The 24,643-nt window shown below is 39.0% G+C and overlaps 1 long non-coding RNA gene across 1 annotated transcript in view; it reads left to right on the top strand.

The window, feature by feature from the left end:
* Nucleotides 1–21,477, top strand: part of LOC105551269 — a 33,372-nt gene extending 11,895 nt beyond the window's left edge. Inside the window, exons 4-6 of the long non-coding RNA XR_001007846.1 lie at nt 16,464–16,503; nt 18,497–18,619; nt 21,106–21,477. This is a non-coding gene — a long non-coding RNA (uncharacterized LOC105551269). The remainder of the gene's footprint in view (nt 1–16,463; nt 16,504–18,496; nt 18,620–21,105) is intronic.
* The last annotated feature ends 3,166 nt before the right edge of the window (nt 21,478–24,643 follow it).

Raw genomic sequence — 24,643 nt, forward strand, 5'->3', positions numbered from 1 at the left:
CCTAAGAAGCTACAGGAAGGTGCTATTTTGAGAGCCCAGCCCTCATCAGACTGCATTGTGCTATAAGGTCCAACAGCCCCTGTATCTCCACATTCCTGGAGCCCCACTGGCATCCCTAACCTTTAGCCATCACCACTGCTGGCTGCTGCCTCCAGGGCAAAAGCACGAGCCATTGGCAACAAGCCTGCCACTCCCAGTGGGACCTCTGTGCATTTTCATGTCCCCTGAGAGAAGACTCCCACACACACAGCCACCGCCACTATTGGCTGCTGCACCCAGGGCCAAAGCACAAGCCACTGGCAGCAACCCTGCCACCTCAGCAGCAGAGCCACTGTGCACTTACAAGGGACCTGAGGACAGGCTACCTTACCTGCAACCATCCACTGGGGTGAAAGCATATACTCCGCAGCTGCCTGTCTATGACTGCTGCCACTAAAAGCAACCCACCCAAGAGCAGGGCCATGACAGCCACTGCTGTCCTCATCCAAACATTCCACTGGGGCCCTAGGGATCACCCCACCCCTGCCTACCATAGCCAGCACCTGTATGCACTACCAGAGGGCCAGAGGACACACCTACCTGGCCCATCCTTATCCTCCCCAATACCAAAATGTGTTATCTGAGATCCTTGAGTTCACCCTGCCCCATTTACCACCATTGGCATCTGAGCACTCCTCTGACGGGATTGAGGACAGGCCCACTCAATCTGCAGCTACCAGCATAGCAGGCACCCACGTGCATGCACCACCTGTGTGCCTCAAGACTGGCCCTCCTCACCCATCACAGCTGCTACCAATACCAGCACAGGCCACTTGGGAGCTAGAGGGTTGTCCTGCTATGGCTACTGCCATTACTCACGCCCTGCCCACTGCCCAGGGTCCTAAGGACCCACCCACCCACCTGGCCCACTGCCACCATTGCTGGCACCTGAGCAAGTCAGCAAGCCACCTGGCTACCCAAGAACCAAATTGCCTAGAATAGCTAACACCAATGCAATCATATGCCACCCTGAGGACCAAGGAAAGACACGCTCAGCCTTCAACTGCCTTCACTTGGGCCTGAGGATTGGACTGTCTGGTGTTTTCGTTCCCAGCAAAACTTCACCACAGCCTCCACTAACAACTGCAACCAAAGTCACTGAGAAAATCACAGACACCACTAACACCATTTACAGGTGAAGAAATTACATGGAGACTACTGCTGCACACACCCAGAAGTAAAACCAAAGTGTCCTAGCTAACCAACTGGTTAGCTAACCAACTAACCACTGATACATCTTCAGGAAAAAGCCGTTGCCTACAAAAGCAAATCCAAAAATAATGGGAGAAGTGACTGTTTTATCAGATGCGCAGATATCAACATAAGGACAAAAGAAACATGAAAAAGCAAGGAAACACGACACCTCCAAAAAAAGTCATAATTCTCTAGCAACAGATTACAATAAAAAGGAAATTTACAAAATCCCAGGAAAAGAATTCAACATATTGATATTAAAGAAGCTCAGTGATTTTTCAAATGTACAATTAAATTAATTTTTACTATAATCACCCTGTTATGCTAAAGAACACAGATGAACAATATAAATATATCACAAAAACAATTCAGGATATAAATGACAAATTTACCAAAAAGATAGATATAATTAAAGAGAACCAAACAGAAATCCTGGAAATGAATAATTTATTAAATGAAATAAAAAATACTTCAACAATAGACAGCTAGAACAGAAGAAACAATTTCAGAGCTTGAAAACAGGTCTTTGGAAAAAAAACCCAGTAAGATAAAAATGAAGAAAAAAGAATGAACAAACCCTACATGACATATGAGACACCTTAAGGTGGCCAATTATTTAAATATTCAGTGTCCCAGAAGACAATAGAAAGACAATAGAATAATAGAAGGCAATAGAAAAATAGAAAACCTATTTAACAAAATAGTGGCTGAAAAATCCCTAATTCTAGTGAGAGTTTTAGACATCCAGATAGAGAAAGCTTACAGATCCCCAAATAGACACAATTCAAAAACATCTTCTCCACAGCACATTATAGTTAAACTGTCAAAAGTCAAAAGCAAAAAGAGAATTCTAAAAACACCAAGAGAAAAGTGTCTAGTCACTTATGAGGGAACCTCTATTAGACTAACAGGGAATTTCTCAATAGAAACCTTACAGGCCAGGAGAAAATGAGATGATATATTAAAAGTGCTGGTGGGCTGGGAATATTATGCAAGAATGCTATACACAGCAAAGTTATCTTTATAAATGAAGGAGAAATAAAGTATTTTCAAGACAAGCAAAAGCTGAGAAAAGATATCACCACTAGACTGTATCTGCAAGAAATGCTTAAGGAAGTCCTACAACTGGAAATGAAAGAACAATATCTACCATCATGAAAACATGTGAAAGTATAAAACTCACTGGTAGAGTAAACACACAAATAAAGAAGAGAAAGGAGACCTGGTATGGTGACTCATGCCTGTAATCCTAGCAATTCAGGAGGCTGAGGTAAGTGGGTCACTTGAGGTCAGGAGTTTGAGATCAGCCTGGCCAAAGTGGCAAAACTCATGGCAACTAAAATAGAAAAATAAGTTGGGCATGGTGGCGTGTGCCTGTAGTCCCAGCTACTCAGGAGGCTGAGGTGAAAGGATTGCTTGAACCTGGGAGGCGGACATTGCAGTGAGCTGAGATCACACCACTGCACTCCAGCCTGGGCAAGAGAGCAAGACTCCATCTCAACTGAAAAGGAAAAAAAAGGAGAGAGACAGAGAGAGAAAGGATTCAAATGTTACTGCTACAGAAAACCACCAAACCACAATGATTAGCAATGTGAGAAAAAGAAAGGAACAAAGGTTTCTTCATATATGCAAAATAACAAGAAATAAATTCATAAAATGACAGAAATAAGCCCTCACTTACCAATAATAATCTTGAATACAAAGGCATTAAATTTTCATTTAAAAGATATTGACTGAAATAATGAATTTTTAGAAAACACTGAACTATATGCTGCCTACTAGAAACTCATCTCACCTGTAAAGAAACATATAGGTTAAAGTCAGGGAATAGAAAAATATATTCCACATGAACAGAATCAAAAGCAAACAGCCGTAGCTATACTTGTAGCAGATAAAACAGACTATAAGTCAAAAACTGTTAAAAAAACAAAAAAGACAAATGTCATTACACACTGATAAAGAGATTAGTTGAACAAGAGGACATAACAATTCTAAATATATGCGCACTCAACACCAGAGCACAAAGATTTATAAAGCAAATAGTATCAGATATAAAAGAACAGGTAGACTCTAATATAATAATAGTTGGGGACTTTAACACCCAACTCTCAGCATTAGGCAGATCATCAAGACAGAAAATTAACAACAACAACAAAAAACCATTGGATTTAAGCTATATATTAGACCAACTTAGAACTAACAGACATTTACAGACTATTTCATTCACAAGTTACAGATATACTTTCTTCTCATCAGCACATGAACCATTCTCCAGGATAGACCAAATGTTAGGACAACAACAAGACTCAACAATCACAAAAATAAAAATTACATCAAGTATCTTCTCAGACTACAATAAAATAAAACTAAACATCAGTAACAAAGGAACTTTGGAAACTGTACAAATATATGGAAATTAAACATGATCCTGATTGACTATTAACTCAAGGAAGAAATTAAGGAGGAAATCAAAAAATTTCTTGAAACAAAGGAAAATTGAAACCCAACATACCAAAATCTATTGTACACAGCAAAAGTTGTGCTAAAAGTTTATAGCAATAAATGCCTACGTCAAAAAAGTAGAAAAACTTCAAATAAATATTCTAATAATGCATGTGAAAGAACTAGAAAAGCAAGAGCAGAACAAACCCAGAATGAGTAGAAGGAAATGACTAATAAAGATCAGAACAGAGATAAATGAAATACTGACTAAAAAATAATACTAAGTATCAACAAAATGAAAACTTCATTCTTTGAAAGATAAGTACAATTGACAAACTGCTAGATAGACTAACCAAAACACCCAAATGAACAAAATCGGAAACAACAACAAAAAAGCTATTACAACTGAGACCACAGATATACAAAGATCATCAGAGACTATTATGAAGAACTATACAGTAAGAAACTGGAGAAGTTAGAGGAAAGGGATAAATTCCTGGACACATACAACCTACCAAGATTGAACTAGGAAGAGATAAAAGACCTGAATAGACCAATAATCAGTAATGAGATTGAATCAGTAAAATAATAATTTTTTTAAAAAAAGTCTGAGATGGGAGACTGGGTTTTTCTTTCTCCCATCAAAGAAAAACCCAGGACCAGATGGCTTCACTGCTGAATTCTACTAAACTAACAAAGAACACGAGTTTTTCTCAAACTATTCCAAAAAACTGAAGAGGTGAGAATTCTCCCTAATTCATTCTACAAGGTCAGCATTACCCTAATACTAAAACCTGACAAAGACTCAACAGAAAAAGAACACTGCCTGCCAATATTTCACATGAACATAGACACAAAAACAAAATGCTAGCTTACTTAATCTAATACGCATCAAAATTAGAATAAGCCATGATCAAGTGACATTTATACCAGGGATACAAGAATGGTTCAACATACACAATTCAATAACTGTCATATATTGCATATTTAGAAAGAAGGATGAAAGCCATCTGACAATCCCAATACCTGCTGAAAAATCATTTGATAAAATTCAACATCCCTTCACAATAAAAAAAAAAACTCTCAAAAAATTAAACATAGAAGAAACACTTCAACTTAATAAAAGCCATATATCACAAACCCACAGTTAACATCATATCAGAAAAGGAAAAACTGAAATCCCTTCTTCTAAGAATTGAAACAAGACAATGATGCCCATTTTTGCCACTCTTATTCAACATAGTACTGAAAGTACTAGGCAATTTGGCATGAGAAAAAAAGTAAAAGGCATCTACATTGGAGCCAGGCACAATGGCTCACACCTGTCATCCCAGCACATTAGGAGGCCAAGGCACACAGATCTCCTGAGGTCAGGAGTTCAAGACCAGCCTGACCAACATGGTGAAACCCCATCTCTACTAAAAATACAAAAACTAGCCTGGTGTAGGATGCCGAGGCAGGAGAATCGCTTGAACCTGGGAGGCAGAGGTTGCAGTGAGCCAAGATCACACCACTGCATTCCAGCCTGGGCAACAGAGTAAGACTCTGTTTCAAAAAAAAAAAAAAAAAAAAGGCATCCACATTGGAAAAGAGGAAATCAAATTGTCCTTTGAAAATACCATAATCTTACATGTACAAAAGTCAAAAAACTCCACCAAAAAACTTTTAGAGCTGATAAACAATTTCAGTAAAGTGACAGGATACAAAACCAAAACACAAAAATCAGTAGCATTTTTATATACCAATAATAAAATAACCAATAATAAAATAACCAATAAAAAAACTACATCAAGAAAGCAATCTCACAATAGCTACCAAACATAAAATACCTAGGAATAAATGTAAGATGGTGATTCTTAGCATTATTTTTTAGTCAGTATTTCATTCATCTCTGTTCTAATTTTTATTAGTTATTTCCTTCTACTCATTCTGGGTTTGTTTTGCTCTTGCTTTTCCAGTTCTTTCAGGTGCATTATCAAAATGTTTATTTGAAGTATTTTCTATTTTTTTGAAGTAGGCATTTATTGCTATAAACTTTTCTCCTAGCACAACTTTTGCTGTGTGTCATAGATTTGTAAGTTGTGTTTCAAGGCTTTAAGGTGGTGAAGGATCTCCACAAGGAAAACTGCAAAACATTGATGAAGAAAATTCAGGAGGACACTAAAAAATGGAAAGACATCCCATGCTTATGGATCAGAAAACTTAATGTTGTTAAAACAACCATACTACCCAAAGCAATCTACAGATTCAATCCAATCCTTATCAAAATACCAATGTTATTTTTCACAGAATTAAAAAAAAATCTAAAATTAGTATAGAACCAAAAAAAGAGCTTGAAGAGCCAGAGCAATCCTAAGCACAAAGAACAAAGCTGGAGCATTACACTACCTGACTTCTACATATATTACAAGGTTACAGCAACCAAAACAGCATGGTATTGGTACAAAAACAGATACATAGACCAATGAAACATAATAGAGAACCCAGAAATAAATCCACATATTTGCAGCCAACTAATTTTGGACAAAGGTACCAAGAACATACACTAGGGAAAGGACATCCTCTTCAACAAATGGTGGTGGTAAAGCGGAAAATTCACGTGCAGAAAAATGAAAATGGACCCCTATCTCTCAGCATGTCTAAAAATCAACTCAAGATGGATTAAAGACTTAAACATAAGACCCAAAACTTTAAGACTACTAGAAGAAACCTTAGGGGAGACACTTTAGGACACTGGCCCAAGGCAAAGATTTTATGGCTAAGACCTCAAAAGCACAGGTAACAAAACCAAAAACAGACAAATGGGACTACGGTAAACTAAAAAGCTTCTGTGCAGAAGAGGAAACAACCAATAGAATGAAGAGATAACTTGTTGATCGGGAGAAATATTTGCAAACTATTCATCCAACAAAGGACTAATATCCAGAATACACAAGGAACTCAATGGCAAAAAATATATAAATAAATAATTTTATTACAAAGTGGTCAAAGGGTATGAATAAATCTTATTATTCCTCAAAATAAGACATACAAATGGTCAACAGGTATATGCAAAAATATCCAGCATCACTAATCATCAGGTAAATGCAAATCAAAACCACACTGAGATAATATCTTACCCCAGGAAGAATGGATATTATTAAAAAGACAAAAACTATCAGATGCTAGTGAGGATGCACAGAAAAATAAACTCATATGCATTTGGCTGGAGTGTAAATTAGTATAGCCACTGTGGAAAACAGTATGGAGATTTCTAAAAAACTGAAAATAGAACTACCATGTGATCCAGCAATTCTACCACTATTTATCCAAAGTAAAGAAAATCTGTATATCAAAGAGATACCTGCACCCCCATGTTTACTGCAACAATATTCACAAGAGCCAAAATAGGGAATCAACTTGAATGTCCATCAGTGAATGAATGGATAAAGAAAATGTGGCATATATACATAATGGCATACTATTCAGCCATAAAAAAGGATAAAATTATGTTATTTGCAGCAACATGGATTGAACCAGAGATCATTATGTGATGTGAAACAAGCCAGGCACAGAAAGACAAATATTGCATGTTCTCGCTCATACATGGGAGCTAAAAAAAAGTGGATCTCATGGAAATAGAGATTAGCTTGTTGGTTATCAGAGGCTGGGAAGGGTGTGTGGTGGTCAATGTGGAGGAAGAATAAAGAGAGGTTGGTTAATGTGTACAAACACACAGTTAGAAAAATAAGTTTTAGTGTTCAATAGGAGAGTGGTGTGCCCATAGTTAACAACAATGTATTGTATATTTAAATAGAGCTAGAAGAGAGAACTTGAACTGCTCCCAACACATAGAAATGACCAATAGTCAAAGTGATGGATAGTCCAAATACTCTGACTTGATCATTACACATTCCATATATGTAACAAAATATCACATGTATCCCATAAATATGTAAAAGTAAAAATACGATGTATCAATTCTAAAAATAAACATCAAAAAGAATCAGGAATGGCAACTCCAGTAACATTTAGAATACAGCTGAAGTCCTTAGAGAAGACTCAAAGCTCTGCTCCTCATGGTGACCTACATATGCAGAGGTAATGGAATTCTAGAAGTGAGTCTGCAGGTTTGAGCATCTCAGTACAGGGTCTGATACCTTCCAGGAAGATCACAAGAAGGACAATTTTCTAGATCCCTCCTATTAATGCCTAAATGTTCCAAGATAAATGGGCTAATGCCTGGTCAGCATGAAAAAAGACATCTGATTAAGAAACCGGTGATTTCACAAAGAGGGGATCCTAGAGCATTTGACTTCAGATCAGCCACTTCAGAGGAGGGGAAGCTGGGTCATAGGGTAGGACTATATTAGGTTTCTCAAGGAAGGAGGGTCTATTTTTTACGAAAGGCTCCTTCTTCCAGGGATATTGAAATAATTGAAGCATTGAATTCTCTTTACTATTCATCATGGCCAAATTTCAAACATGGCATGCTCATAATATTAGGAACCTCAGCTAATAAACTTAATTCCTCAAGCTTCTGGATAGTATTTAATAGATGCATGACCTGAAAAAATTATAATTCATATCTTTTCCCCAATACTCTTCTCACACAAGTAGCGAATCATGGAACAATATAATTTTACCCAAAAGACTGCCTAATCCAGGATTTTTTTGAAAGGTCGAAAAACTCCTACTGAGAGTATATGATCTAGATTTAGATGCCACAGGAGACACAGCATTAAATATCACTGTATCACATAAAGAAAAATGTTTATTCTCAGTAAAGAGTTTATTCTTCTTTTGGGAAATGTCTGTTCAAGTCTCAGTTATTAGTCTATTTCCAATACCTCTCCAAAATTTGCTAATCTTTTTAGAAAACAGAAAGCAGACCTAAGGTTCAGAGACTGCAGAGGCAACAATATCTAGCTGGATTTAAATAACATTATGTGTTTATATTACATTTGTTTTTGTGGCTACTTCCTGTATGTGCTAAGTGCTACTGCTACACTATGGCTATGTAAAAAGTTTCACCTTAAATAATGTTAGGTTAAAATGATTACATTTTTGATGTGCAGTTCTAGAAAAAGAAACAAAAAAAATTTTAATGTACAGATTTCCTGGAAATAATAGTGTTAAGTAAACAATAGTCTAGTTGAACCAAAAATACAAAAAAAATTATAAAAGTAGTATGCAAATGATTAAAGTTTAGGAAAAACTGATCTTATCACTACCACTTATTTTACAGATGAGGAAATTGTTTCCTAAAAGGTTACATGGCTTGCCTAAGGTCACATAGCCAATTAATAGCAAAGCCAAGATTTGAACCCATGTCCTATGATGCTCAGTCTTATCAATAATCATATGTAGTGGATGCTGGGCATGTTCCTCCAAAATCTCCCCTTCAGAACTGAGGCAATTATCCCCCCAACCACAGAGAGTATTAGTGACCAACAGCTCTCAGCAGTATCTTCTGGAAATTGCTGTAAGGTTAAAAAAAAGTATCCAAGGTCATGTGACATTATGATATGGTAAAAAATATATATATATTTTTCGAAATATATATATATTCACCCCCAGTTCCTGGCACAGAAAAATCCTTCTAATTTCCTGAATGATAGGAGTATCTTTTGTTATAATATTTGGTCTTAGTCCCTGGTCCCTGACACAAGAGCTTCTAAGACCCTTGGAATTTCCAAAGTGCTAAGCATGTCTTTTTGTATGCTAATGAAATGGCTGGTGACTGGAGGACCCTAGACAGATTCAGGATGGACTCTAGTTGCCAGAAAGACTAAGACATAGTTGGAGGGTTGGAACTTTCAGCCTCACCTCACAACCTTCAGGGAAAGGAGAGGGGCTGGAGATCAAAGTAACTGCCAAAGGCCAATGATTCAATCAATCAGGCCTATGTAATGGATCCTACATAAAAACCTCAAATGTTGGGGTTCAGAGTGCTTCCAGGTTGTTGAACACATCGACCTGCTAGTAGGGTGGTGCACCCTAACTTCCTGGGACTAATGTTCCTGCTCTCAGGACCTTTCCAGACCTCCTCTATGTACCTCTCCATCTGGCTATTCATTTTTATCCTTTATCATAAACTGGTAAATGTAAATAAAGTGCTTTCCTGAGTTCTGGGAGCTGTTCTAGCAAATTATCAAACCTGAAGAGGGAGCTGTGGGAACTCCCTGGCTATGAAGCCAATTGGTAGGAATTTTCAGGTGATTGGCATACAAAGTAGAAGCAGTCTCGTGGGATTAAGCCCTTAACTTGTGAGATCTGATGCTAACTCTAGGTAGTTAGTATCAGAATTGATGTTAAAGGTAGGATACCCAGGTGGCATCCAGGAAGCTGAAGAGTTGGTTGTTATTGTGGGAACCACCTCACACATTTGCTCTCAGAAGTGCTATATTAATACAAACAGATCATAGTAGCCATGTCCCATATCTGGAAGCAGCCTTCATCCGATGACTGGTCAATGATGCAGGGGAGAAGGTGTACAGCCTCAACCCCTTTGCTGTAGGATGAGACAATTGCTGAAGGACCATCTAAGTTGCAGAGCTCAGTGTGGAATCATCTGGAGCCTCTGTTGTGACTACATTGCAGTTCAACCTCCCCTCTGAACAATCCTACTTCCTTCATGATCCCACATGCGGATCCAGGCATTCCCCCAATAAACTTCCTGCATGCAAATCTTTGTCTCAGAATCTGCTTCCCAGGGAAGCTATAAAACATCATTTTTCTTCTCTATTTCCAATTAAAATATAAAGTTATCAAAATACCATGTCATTAAAGAGGACAAAGCAAAAGCAAGTAAATATTAATGTTTTCATTACCTGTGACCAGATTAGAATATTTAACTCAATGCCAAAGGCTGCTATAAAACTTACATCGTAAGAAATCAAATAGAGTATTATCATAGATAACGTATATGAATTTAGGGAGATTTTTGGTCAAAAATTAATCATAAGATTATAAATGAGAGCTTAAACTTGATAGTGTCAATTATAGATTTAGCTCTAATTTTTGAAGTAACAATTGCAAATATAGAGATTCAAATATTTGAACACATATCCACATCAGACAGTAGTTCACATTGTCTAATATTATTTTAAAGAATATGCTATTTTGAAAGAACTTTTGATGTAATTTCAAAGATATAAAACTAGATTAGAATATAATAGGAATGTTTCCTCACCTAACAAATTCAACAGACACTTAATAAAGGCTATATTTCAGGGAATATAGACTTCAATAACATGTTATTGCTATTAGAATATTATCAGCATATTGAAGGGCTAAGACTCTCTCATTGTCTCTTTAAATACTGTTGCTGCCTCATTCTCTCCTCTCCTTCCAGAACTCCAATTAAATGTATGTCCAACCTTCTCACTTTTGTGTATCTTACCTGCCCTTCAGCATGTTCAATTATTTTGACTGTCTCTGCTTCATTCTGTATAGTCTCTTATGACCTGATTTTCAGCTCTTTCTTTGACCAAGTCTAATCTGCAGTTAAACCTATTGAGCTGTTCATTTGGTTTTTATATTTTTTAGTTCAAGAACTTCTTCTGATTAATAGTTCCTCTTCAAATCTACTATATCACTTCTTGTAGATTATAGTTCACTGTCCAAAATTTCAAACTTGGCTTCTATCTCTTTTACCACAGCAACCAAAGTTCTCTTATATTCTATGTGCAGTATTTTCAGTTTCTGGGGTACTGGTGGGTCTAATTCTATCATCTATTATTTCTTATGGTGTTTATCCATATTAACTTATCTCCCTCTGATGCCTGGTTTTTAAATTACTTGTAGAATTAATATAGGGCCTCATATGACATTTTCTTCCACCAATGATGTTTTTAATTTGCAACTAGCAGGTACTTAGGACTTTTAGGCGTATGAGACCACCTTTTCAAGTCTTCACATTTTCTGAGTCACCCAGAAGAGTTGGAGAATGACTCTATGTGAAGACTAGCTTGTTTATGGTTCACTTTTACTTCTAGAGAGCAGTCCTTTAGGTCTCAGCCCTAAAGCAGGGAGTGGATCGCTAGTATCTCCATTCCTGGAGAGCTCTATATTGTTCTTGTTCTCCTAGATGAGGGAAGTCACTGAATATACAATTCAACCTTTCCAACCACACCTTCCAAAACAGTAAATGCTTCCAAAGCTGCTATTATTTGAATGTGTTCCCCAAAAACCATGTGTTAGAAACTTAATCCCCAATGCAATTGTATTAAGGGGTAGAACCTTTAGGAGATAATTAGGCAATGAGGTTTCTTCTCTCATGAATGAATTAATGACGTTATTGGGGGAATAGGTTTATTATCTTGGGAGTGGGTTTCTTAGAAAAGGAGGAATTTGACCCCCTCTTGCTCTCGCTCTCCCTATCTTTGGCTTTCCATCATGTGATGCCTTCTATCATGTCATGATGAAGCACGAAGGTCCTGGTCAGATGCCAGCCCCTTGATCTTGGAATTCCCAGGCTCTAGAGCTATGAGTCAATAAATTTCTGTTCATTATAAATTGTCTAGTTTTTGGTAATCTGTTACTGCAGCATAAAATGGACTAAGACCAAGACAACAGTACCAGAGTTTTGCTCTTTTCTCTGAATTTCTTACCTCTCTTGACTTCAATCCATTACAAGCTCATTGTATCATTAGAACATTGATTTTTAGAATAAAAAATTTATATTTTATCCACATTTTTAAATTATCTGAAGTTCAATTGTTGGTCTGAAATATCTAACCTACCATTATTCAAGAGCAGAGGTTCATGGAAGGTTAGAGATCAACTGAGATCCCCCTTCTTTAAAAAATACACTGGGAACATTGCTACCGCTTCATTTATAATAATGCTTTATATTATTTGTTCATATATTTACTCAAGCAATCACATGGCATAAGTTCTCAATCTAGTTGTGGACAAATCTTCTGAGATTCAAATGTTTGGTGTAAGTGCATATGTATGCTTATCTAGGGTTTTTAATTTTCTGGAGACTCTCAAATGTATATCTGATTCTTCATCTCTGGGAGGGCAAGAACATTATATTTATTTTGAGGTTCTCAGTGCCTAGTAAGGGTTTGTTGACTAGATGAAGGACAACTATTTTTATAACCAAGTAAATCATAGATGATTCAAGAGAGAGGTACAAATGCTTGGGTGCAACTTTGGAGAAGGGAGATATGCCATCTACTTACATTGTCAGAAAAGGTTTTCTTCGAAAAGTAACATTTTAGTTGATCCATCAAAGGTACTTATGACTTTCACAAGTATAAATCAAGTATGAAAGATGTTGAAGACCAAGTTGGGATATGGACATAGGAAGAATATTGTGTCCAGTACAGATACATGAGAGATATATAATTGGAAAAAAAAAATGTGAGATTTATTTCACTGGAAGTTGCTGTATTATCCTGACCTTTAAGATCTTCATTTGCTAAGACAAAGCCCAAGTAGTGTTTACCTGGAAAAACTTAAACCTGATCAAGTGGCTTATTGCCCTGAATTGTTCACAAGTTTATATATATATCTACCTGGAGAAAGTGTCTTTAGCTTTCAAAGGGAATCAGTGGGATTTAAAAAAAAAAAAAAAAAAAAAAACTAAAAGCTTATAACTCACCGCCTTGTAGTGTATGAATTGATAACTGCATAGGCAGACAGAAATGTGTAGGTATAGCTAAACATGTTAACAGCCGCTGAGTGTTTTGATCTTCCCCAAGAGACTTGGAGTAATGATGCTACTGTGTTCTCAGTTGGTCACCACAGAACAGAGAGGTCATAGAGCAAAGGGGGTTAAGAGTGACCACAGCATTCTGGATCTCTTTCTTCCTGACATCAAACATTAGCATTTGAAAGAATTTTGATAGGAAAGTGTCTGCTGATAAAATTCTGAAAAACTTTCCACCCACTACTTTCCACTCCCCGGCACAGAGAAGCATTTAATAAACATGTGAACAATAACAAGAAAATAATAATATGCCAAAGAAACAGATTATATTACTAGGCAAATCTCCTAGCACTGATGTCAAGACAGAGAAGATACTGACCCGTAGGATTCAAGTCAACCAGAAAGTCAGTGGCAGTACCCAAAATCAACTCTGGCTTTCCTAAAGCCCAGCCAAGAAACCTATATATGTTAATTTAAATAAATATGTACATCAGATTTCAAACTTTCAAATGTTATCATGCAGAGCTCTATTGGGTGGCACAGAAATGAGGCCTTCCGGTAAAAGAAATTTTAAAGCTACAAATGTGTTAACTCTTGGCACAAGCGAGTGAAGAGTAGTATGGCAGAGAAGCTCTATGAAAGCAACAAGATATAAGGAAAAGGAAATGATATGGTGTGAAACTCAGACATCATTAAGTATAAAAGTTAGATCATGGGGGAAAAGCCTTGCAGCAAAAATAAACCACTAAAGAAAAGTTTGGTATATTTCACTATTAAAAAGTAACATATATAATATCAAAAAATAAACAGCATAAACAAAGTCAAGCCCAAGTGAAATGCTAGAAGAAAATATACTTCTATTTATTTAAATTATGGTACAACCATGAACTAAAAAACTATATAACTATCACACAAGATTAAGCTGGCTATATGTGTTGGCATGAAAAATGTTCAAGTACATTGGTATGCAGGAAAAGCAAATTGAATAATCGTGTGTAAAAATGATAAAGATATAGGTATATAATGATAGAAACATCTCATTGCTATATGTACATAAACATCTAGAAGAATACTTAGCAAGTGCTTACGAAGTTGTCTTAGGAAGTAGAATTTAATGGGGAATTTTTTCTCCCTATAATTTATAACTACATATTAATTAAATTTTTTACAAATAGTGAACTGGTATTACCTTTACGGAAAAATATGTTTAGTGGAGAAAGGACAGGTAAAAACAAAAGGGATGCTGTAGACTGGTGAATGGAATGTATTAGAATCTGGAGTCAGACTGCCAGTGTTTAAACTGCAACTGCTACTTAAAGACTGCAAGAACTAAAGCAAATGCCTGGTGTTCTTTATCTGTATCTGTAAAAGGGGGAAAACAGCCATATATTCCTCACAGGATTGTTGTGAGGTTACGTAACAGAAGACAGAAAAAATACTTAGGCTATTTCCTGGTACGTAGTAAGTGCTCAACAAATGTGAGGGGTTCTTGACAAAAACACTTCTTGAATTTTAATGCCCATTTTTCTTCAAATATTATCATCTTAACCCCTTCTAAAGTACAAAAATTTAGTTGTCATTTGGGTCCATTTTTTTTTCCTTTTGAACATATTAGGTTGGTGCAATTAAAGTCAAAGAGAAAGTGGGATTTGCTTATAGTGTCCTCTTAATCTAAATATGAAAAATAAAAGGTATCTGCATTCTCCTCAGGACTGGTTGGTTTAATTCTGTCTTCAGAGGGCTGGGATATGGATGCTCTGGGTCAAAAGTATAGGGCATTGAGCTAGCACTGGTTGGTGGGATCTGGAGATTAGAAATGTTAACATGCATTGTTTTGCGGAGGGGAAGGATGAGGGGAGAATTCATTGCTGACCATTCATTAGAGAAGTTGCTTTTCCCCAGGTCCCCTAGGAAAAGCTTCATCAGATGCTGTGACTGTGAAATCTGACCCTGCCTTTAATGTGAAACCTGAAGCTAAAGCTATCCTTATCGCCATATGGCTTCCTGATCAGAATCAGAATGGCTCTCTTGAGCCTCTAGAAAGAACCCTTCTCTAAACCTCCACATCTATTGCTTATATTATTTTATCCCAATCAAGTAAGGACCAGAATTCATGTCAATGCAAGGCCTGCAGACCGGTTGTATGGTCATTAGCTGGTGGTATTCACCAACCAGAGGAATGACCCTAGGTTTCCGATAGAACTAACTTCAAACCCACTCACATCAGAATAGTTATAACATGCTGAAACCAGTTTCCAAACCAAGAGAAAGTCAACAGTCACAAGGCAGCAGAGATATAACATGGCATTGGTCTAAAACCATTATTTGCCAAATGTGCTCCATGGATCCCTAATGTCCTATGAAATACTAGTGGGTTTTGCCAAAAAAATGTTTATCTTATTTCCTAGATGGTTTAGAAATGCCATATATTATGTCTCAAACTTATTAATATACCATGCACATTCATTTTATTAGTCAATCAACAAACATTTATTGAGCACCTACCATGTACCAGACAGTGCTTTAGGTAGTATGGAAAAAGAGTAAGCAAGACAGATAAGATTCCAACCATGATGGAAGAAGAAAAGGAGCACAAAAACAAATATTAGAGAACACGCAGACAGGAAAATGAGAGAGGTGGGGCATACAGTGACCCGATAGCTCATTGGGCTGTCAGAGAAATCCTCTCTGAGTAAAAGGTATTTAAACTGAGAATTGAAAGACATGAGTATCTTTAAAGATTTTTTTTTAATGAAGATTCTTTAGTAAAGAAATATAGTAAACGTATTTATCCTGACATTTCAAATCCATCTGTTTCCACAACCCTTTTTGAGTGGAATACCCATTGGCATTCCAGGGAACACTACTGTTCTTTGGAACCCAGTTTGAGAAGTTCTGGTTTTATCTTGGGATTCTAGTGCTGTTGAATGCAGACCATTATCTGCATAATAGTCCCCTATCACAAATAAATGCTGCTGAAATAACCTGAAAGCCCACCCCCAGTGGGCTAATGGATACAAGCACTTTCTCCACCCATAGCCAGAAAAGCTGTGGCAGCAGTTGGAGACTCAGGACTCTGAACTGCATGTTTCAGGTTCTCCAAGACTTGCACCCAGAGGTATAGTTTGATCTGTTGCTTTTACAGGAAGGGCAGCCTGGGAGTTGAGAACATCCACCACAAAGAGGTAAGTTACTACGTGGCAGTTTGCCACAGCAATTAGCCCCTCATGCTCCACCACTAGCTTTCCACTCCATCTCCCGCCCTTACACCAGGCTTGTGATTCAAAGGCCTTCAGGCCAGGGGCAACAAACTATGGCCTGTGGGCCAAATCTAACCCACTGCCTGTTTTCCAAATAAAGTTCCACTGGAACACAGGCATACCCATTCATTTGCATATTGTCTACAGCTGCAGTGGCAGGGTTGCGTAGTTGCAACAGGGATCCCCTGTATGGCCTACAAAGCCTGAAAACTTGCCATCTGGCCCTTGCTGATCCCTGTTCTGGACACCTGTTCTGCACCCTTTTGGCCAGTCCTTCCAGCCTGTGGAGACAGCTACTGTCCTTGCTGACTGTGCTAGGTGAGGGTTTCCATCTTTCCCCAGCAGACACTCACACCTGGAGAAATCTATTGACAATCTTCTAAATGCCTCTCCTTTTCCTTAGAGAGTTAATGCACCTGCTGAGGGAACTTCTGCTGGTATGAGATTCCCTCTGCTCAAATTCCAGCTATGCCACTTGCTCACTCTATGATCATGGAAAATTCACTAACCTCTCCAATCTTCCATTTTAAAGCTTTAAAATGAGGATAATATTAACTGCCTCAGGATTGTTGCAAAGATTAAATGAGGGTGGGGTGCGGTGGCTCACGCCTGTAATCCCAAAACTTTGGGAGGCTGAGGAGGGCAGATCACTTGAGGTCAGGAGTTCGAGACCAGCTCTGGCCAACATGGTAAAACCCTGTATCTACTAAAAATACAAAAATTAGCTAGGCATGGTAGTGCGTGCCTATAATTCCAGCTACTCAGGAGTCTGAGGCAGAAGAATCGCTTGAACCTGGGAGGCAGAGATTGCAGTGAGCCAAGATCATGCCACTGCACTCCAACCCGGGTGAAAGAGCGAGACTCTGTCAAAAAAAAAAAAAAAAAAACATTAAATGAGATGATGCATATGAAAAACTTTGCATAGCTCCTGACTTGCAGAAGTTGTTTTATAAATGTTAGTTATTATTTTAGCTATTATGAAAAGGACCAAGAAGGGGGAACTGAATACACAAGACATAAATGCTATGAGTAGTCCCTTGATGCAAAGTATCTCAAATCACTTTCAACTAACAAATATGTGTTAAGCAAGTTTTGGCATAACATCCAGTGCTTTCACTAGCTAATGGTATCTATATGGCTAATAGATGTTTGTTTTGGAGCTACCACTTTTGAAAACCATTTGTTGTTATATATAAAGCTGAACATATGTGCACCCTAGCATCCCACAACTTCACCCCTAGATATATACTCAACAGACATGCATACATTTGTTCATAAAGACATGCACTAGAATGTGCAAAGCAGCACTATTTCATTATAGCCTCAAACTGGAAACTACCCCAAATATCACCAACTCCAGAGGGGATAAAGATATTCACACAATGGCATGCTATTGGGCAATCAGAACGAACCATCTACAGCAATATACAGCAACAGGGAGGAATCACACAAAGTTAAGCAACTTAAGTTATTTGCACAAATGTAAGCAACTTATTTGCTTAACTTTTGTGCGATTCCTCCATGTTACTGTATGTTACTCCATGGAAGTGGGAGTGAGGGGGCCCTTCTGGGATGCTGAGAGTATACTGCTACTTCATCTGGGTGCTAATTACATAGATGCATTCAGTTTGTAAAAAGTTACCAAAAAACAGAAAGGAGAGAAAAAAGAGGGAAAGGAAGGAGGGAGGGAGAGAGGAAGGGAGACTTATTGAGCACATACTCTTTGCCATTCTGTTTTCTTTCATGCCCTCTATTATATTCATTCTTTTATTCCTAGCTCTTGACCTTGACTGCTCCCTTGTCTCATATCACCTTTTTCTCTAACAAGAACCTGATTTGCAGATCTACGACTTTGAAGGAACCACTTGCTCAGTGAAAAAGCACAGACCCCACAAACTCTCCACTTTCTTTATTTCAGGCCTGGAAAAAGGAGATGGGACTCACACCCAGGAGGATGCATTTCCATACACCCATTTCTGAAATATGAAGATGTGCCCAGTCTGTTTGATTCATAGCTGCCTATTCCACAATTGCAGATACAGTAATTGATAAGCCAGACCAAGTTCTCTTCCCCAACTCCCAGGGCTGGAACTGGGTCTGTGTTTGGTCCTCATGAGATCAGTTCCAGTTTTAGAAACTGAGTAAATTGTGGAGTAAATATTGCCAAGTGATGGATTTCTGCTGTGGGCGTGGGTCTCTGTTGGCCATTTGTCTCAGCATATCACCAGCAAAGCACCTCATTGCATTGCATTTCCAATTACACCTCAAAGCCCCACTGGCCCCCTGTCCTTCACCCTCTGCCCTGCAGAGGTGGGTGCTCAGGGAGACAGATCCAAAATCTGGGCTCAGGAGATGGAAATGCCAACTGCTCTCAATTTGAGAGTGGGATGAGACTTTTTGACTCAACTCTGGTTAATTCAGTCATGCTGTCAGAGCTGCTTTGATGCAAGGACATCTGAATGCTGCCCCTAAAATCACAAATTAAAAACAACAACAACAAAAATCAAATGTTGTAGAACAGTTCTCCTGCCCCAATCTCCGAGCCTCAGTTCATCCCAACCCTTCCTCCTAGGGTTAGAGAGAGGCTCAGGATGAGTTGAGATACAAGGATGAGGTAAGTGACAGGAGGGGCTGAAGGTTGGGACTAAGAGTTAGGAACAGGCATAGGAAGAAGTCCAGTGACAAAAGCCTGGTCAGGAATGAGGAATTAGGACAGATCACATTACATGATAAGAAAAAACAGTGCTGCAGTCATGTTGAATGTTCCAGAAGAGCTCTGCAATTATCATCTTGGTTGAATGTCTTGCAACTCTACCACTCACATGCAGGGATAGGCAGCCATTACCAAGGGCATGGTTGGACCTGAAGCTTACCACTCAAGATCCTCCAGCATTTGGTCAAACTTCCATCTCCATCTCATTTCTTCCCCCTCATGAACTGTCATTTTAAATCAAACTCCATACCATAACAAATCCGCACCCCCCAACACACCGACAGAGGGAAGATCACTAGGCACCCTCCTTATCCTGGTAAATGTACCTCCCCCTGTTGAAATCAGACCCATTTTCCAAGGCCTTGCCTGAATCTCTATTCAGGAGAGGTTTCTTCCCCCAACTTCCATAAAATTTTCTTTTGATGTTTACCTTTACCACGGCATTCATCGCATGCAAACTTGCTTTATGAATAATTTTCTTTCTTCCTCCTAGCTCCTACACTGCATTTTCATGAGGGCAGTGACTGTATTTCATTACAGTAAGTGCTCCTACTTATTGGGCATGTACCAATATGCTTACTTCTTCTCATAAATTTTCTCTAAACTAATAAAAAATCTCTAAGTAGGTGTTATAATTCTCATTTTTACACATCTCTTCTAGCACATAGAAAGCTATGGCTAGTTGGATGGATGGATGGATAAAATGAATGGGTAGATGAGTGAATACATGGATGAATAGATGGATATTGAAAACATCCAATTGACCCAAATCCAAACTATTACTTTCCTTCATCAGGAGTTCCTTACTCCCACACCAAATTGGGATGTGGAAGATGATATCAGTTCTAAATAGGCCTTCCTCTACTGTAGAAAATTCATTTCCCCCCAACCTTCAGATTTAGTCAGATGAAGGTAATACCCTCAAAATAAAGAATAAGTGAATATTCCGTAGGTTGCTTAAGCAACGCAAACCAGTGAAAAGGCTGTAGGGGAACAAAACTTGCCTCACATCTCTTATCTCAGGATTTACTAAGTTTCTGTCCTTAAGCCTTGAGCAGCTTATCCTTTCCTTAACCATCAGTATCCTCATCTATAAGACAGGAGAACAACCACATCTTCCTCACAGGTGGCAGAGAGACGAAAGTTAGGTAGTGGAGGTAAAAGCCTGGCACAAGTGGACCCTTAATAATTGTTCATTTTCTCCAATCTCTAATTCCAAGAAATGTAAGAAGCTGTGAAAGTAATAAGGTCTTGAAAAACAAAACACTAAATAAAGGCTTCTCCCCACCTAAAGCTCAGCATACGCCTACACACCGTCATCATCCCTTCCCTACCCAGGTTGATTGTCACGAAGCCATTCCTTAGGCAGTGACAGATGTAATTTCTTGCCAGTTTTGTTTCTTGTCCATTTGGCCCTTATCCTCATAGGGCTTCCTCTTTCTTTGTTTCTACTAATGCTTGAAATTAAGACAGTTTTCAGTTTGTTTCTATATTTGAGTTGTGGTTGAAGCAGGCATCTCCAACAAACCCAGAAAGCCTCAAACTTCCTAGGGAACCTTGGAAAGTCTACACAGTGTTTGCTATCTAAAAGAAAATTCTTCCCTTGATAGTCCAAATCCTTCTGTTTAACTCCAAGGAAAAAGCTCAGCTTCCGTTCCACTTGCCCCAGTGGATACAATAGACGGATGTTCCCATGTCCTCTATGGAGAGTTCTACAAGGGAAAATTTCAAACACATATTTTGGAAGCAAAACTCCCAAGTGCTTTGAATGAAACCTATCAGTTGTCATTTTTCTACCTTTCTTCTATTTGTAGCCCAGAAGCTAAAAATCACCTGTTATCTTGGAAATACTCCCTGGCAGATTAAGTTCAAGGGGGAAAAGTGGACTGGTCACCCCAGCTGAGGTTATCTAAGTTCCATGGCTTACTCAAGACAGGAAGCCCCACATCCTGCAGCCTCATTCATAATCCATAGTAGATGTTCTTGGATCCCAAGTTGAGAAAAGAAGTTAACTATGCACATTTTGGCAAAGATGCAGACCAGGGTTTGATCTAGCAGCTATCACATGAAATAATAAAGTACAAATGGAAATGGCAAAAATGTGCCCATATCACAGCGCAGAGTGTGCCAAAGCTGACCGAATAATTTTACATTTTTCATGTTTCAATAAAGGTACTTAAATGGCATTTTGTGGGACCCTGCTGGGTGACAGCCTGCGGCATCAGAGCTGGCAAGGAGCCCACATCCTGCAACCCTGGCAGTTCCCCATCTTCTCCATTAGCTCGAACCACATGGAGAGACGAGAGCAGGACAAATGAGACAACTCTTTTTTTTCCCAAGTATATTGGAGTCCACCCAGGAAAAAAGCAAGGCAGGTTGATGAAAAGTGTAGGCAAGTGTTCCCAGCCTCTCCACTGCATACTCAACTAGGGAAATCATAAAACCACAGTCATTCAAACAGCCGTTTAGAGTTCACAAGCGCTTTTCAAATGTATTCTCTTAATCCTCACAGAAAATGCTGAGGAACGTATTTTTATGGCCCTTCTTTTACAGATTACATAAATGGAGGCTCAGAGAGGTCGAGGAACTTTCATAAGGATGAACAGGCTAGTAAGTGCCAGGAAAGGGATTGGATCCAGTCCTTTCTCTGCCTCTCGCACCTGTGCTGTGGGCTGCCTGCCTCCCGCTTCACCCAGACCCACATCGGTCAGTCTGATTTTCTGCCTCACATCCACGCTGTAAAGGCCAGGAAGTTGGAACATGTCTAGGTAGAAATCTGATTCTCAGACCTTCAGGACCGAGATAAAGAAGCTGTTTTTAAATTGTGGTAAGGAAAACCACTTACCCCTTCCTCATGTGTGCAGGAAAAGGTTAACGCAGAAAACTGATGTTTCTTAGTGGCCTGTTTTATGCCCCTAAAGAGTCAGAAATGGTGATATGCTCAAGTAGGTAGACTTCCACAAACATAGCATGGGGATATTCTATTATGCTTGTGTTTGCCTTTTCTGTCCCTCTGATCTCTTTCTTCCTTCCGTTGGCAACCTTTTGGGGTACTCCTAAAAGACATGGGAACTGAGACCTAAGCTGACATTTGGTCCTAACCTATTCACTGGTTTTCCCAAAGATTTAAGAAGCAAGTCAAAGCCTTCCATCTGTCACCTTATGCACAAGTAGAGACAGACTGGTTTGAATTGGTAAGATCTTTGGGATCCCCAAGTGAGACAGGTTCAGTTAACCCTTTCTCGGAAACAATGTGGGCTCGCCTAGTTCAAGTCCATGGGGAGAAGAAAGGGGACAGGACATCAAATCCATCATGAAAGATTATTCCACAGAATATATGTTCTAGGTTCTCTTTTTTAAAAAGTGTTTCAGAGTTCTGACTTCTACCGTAGAGACAGAAACAGGACTCATGGAAGCACTCGGCGTGGGCCAGGCCAGGAACCCAGGTCAATTCTAAACCAAACTCTGATCAACTGAGGTGTATACAGGAAGCATGCTCCTGTTATCATAATGTTCTGCTTAATTGGGAACTAAGTAGAGTCTAGTGAACATAATTAAATCTTTCTTTGATAATTGAGAATCTTGCAGTGCCCCGGGGTGATCATGCTAAACATCAATTATCAATTCTCACTGGTGGGAATACAGGCAATTGAGTTCAACCTGAAGTGACTTTGAGGCCAACTACAGGACATTCATTTTTACTGAACCCCTATTGCCAACTTATTATTTTCCCTCTTTCCTAGACAGCTAGTACAAGGAAAATTCTGTCCATGAGACATTTTCAGTTGTTAGAATCACAGTTAATCAAGATCTCCATATAACTATTCAGAAATTAGAAGGGCTCTCAGAATGTCAGCTTATTGTACCTGGTTATTAAATCAAATAAATCTAGCCAGATACAAATAAATCCTTGGATTTATTTTGCAAATTTGAGGTCCACTCCCACCTCCAACACCCCTGGCCAGATACATTTCACCTTGCACGAATCAGATAGAATGAGTCAAAGGACGCCAAGTCAACTGAATATCCAAGTCCCAGTTCCCCTACTAAGTAACCATATGGCATCAAGGAGCCTATTTCACTTCTGAGATTCCGTTTCCTTATCTGCACACCTGAAGGTTGGATTTATTGGTTCTTAAACTTTCAGGAATACAAATCTGATTAAGAATCAGAGAAAAACGGCCAGGTATGGTGGCTCAAAATTCTGTAATCCCAGAATTTTGGGAGGCCGAGGTGGAAGGATTACCTGAGGTCAGGAGTTCGAGACCAGTCTGGCTAACATGGCGAAACCCCATCTCTACTAAAAATACAAAACATTAGCCAGGCGTGGTGGTGGGAGCCTATAATCCCAGCTACTTGGGAGGCAGAGGCAGGAGAATTGCTTGAACCCGGGAGGCAAATGTTGCAGTGAGTCGAGATCGCACCATTGCACTCCAGCCTGGGTGACAGAGTGAGACGCTGTCTCAAAAAAGACAAAACAAACAAAAAGAATCAGATGAAAATTAGGAACATTTTTCCCAACAGGGAAAAAGGAAAATACGTACGAAATGTTTATATTCTAAACAGGGGCATGGGGTCATGTACCCCCGCAAGCCCATCATCTTGCGACCCTTTCCATGAACTTCGGGCTTAAACTCCTGGGGTAGAAGGCCCCTTGGGCCTTTTTCAACGCTGGCATCCTCTGAATCCAGCTAATCACAAGCATAGAGAGTAGTGGTTCTCAGCCTTAAATCTACATGGAGACCCCCGGGGAGTTTTCAAACTCTAATGCTCAGATCGATCCTAAGACCAGTTAAATCCATATCTTTGGGGGTGGGTCCCAAGCATGAGTATTTTTTGACCCTCTCCAGGTGATTCTAACATGCAGACAAGTTTGCAAACCACTGCTCTAGAACAAGAATTCTGAAAATTAGGAATGAATAGCATACCCCAGGGAGAAGGCAGTTTCCCAGGCTACTGCCCTACATGATTCAAACACCTGCTATTTGGATCCTGCCTGGGAAAATGCACTGATAGTCAGCATCACAGGCCATTCTGATGTAACTACAATTTGGGAGCCCAGTAAGACAGCCATTTAGCAGGAGAAGCCCAGAAGGGTCCTCTCCTCATCCACCCTGTCCTCCCAGACAGCTCTGCATGCTCTCAGCAGGTCTCCAGCCTTGTTCAGGAAGAGCTTCAACAGGTCTCCTTCATTTGCCAAACAGGCTTTTTCTCCACCTTTCCCATTTCTAGCAAACTTGGATCTTTTACCTAGAGCCTCTGACCCCACCAGGATCAATAATTTAAGCAGAACAATCATCAACATCGTCGTGTTTAATATTTGAACTCCACAGCATCACTTAGGTCAGCTTC

This window comes from Mandrillus leucophaeus, unplaced genomic scaffold, assembly GCF_000951045.1.
Source record: "Mandrillus leucophaeus isolate KB7577 unplaced genomic scaffold, Mleu.le_1.0 Scaffold514, whole genome shotgun sequence".
In the NCBI taxonomy this organism is placed as follows: domain Eukaryota; kingdom Metazoa; phylum Chordata; class Mammalia; order Primates; family Cercopithecidae; genus Mandrillus; species Mandrillus leucophaeus.